Raw genomic sequence first — 307 nt, 5'->3', positions numbered from 1 at the left:
GTGTTTTTGGAGCTGGTGGGAGGCACATCCGTGAGGATTCTGGTAACTTTCATCAGAAGGACTGATGGAGCGGGAAGGAGAGCTCCTGGCAAAACCTCAAGGCCGGATTCAGAGGGATTTCTGCTGGCTTGGGGCTGGGGTTGTTACAATCTGAGGACATCACGATCACAACGGAACACGCAGCACAACGCTGCTGGGGGAATCGATGAAATTCGGATTTCTTTGGGGCAACAGGGCAATGCAGTAGGGCGAGCAGACCCTTCGCACCGTGCTTGTTTTAGGGCTGAGTGCATCGCTTTTCCTGCTC

Source organism: Numida meleagris, chromosome 24 (assembly GCF_002078875.1).
Source record: "Numida meleagris isolate 19003 breed g44 Domestic line chromosome 24, NumMel1.0, whole genome shotgun sequence".
In the NCBI taxonomy this organism is placed as follows: Eukaryota; Metazoa; Chordata; class Aves; order Galliformes; family Numididae; genus Numida; species Numida meleagris.
Note: the sequence above shows the minus strand (reverse complement) of the source record.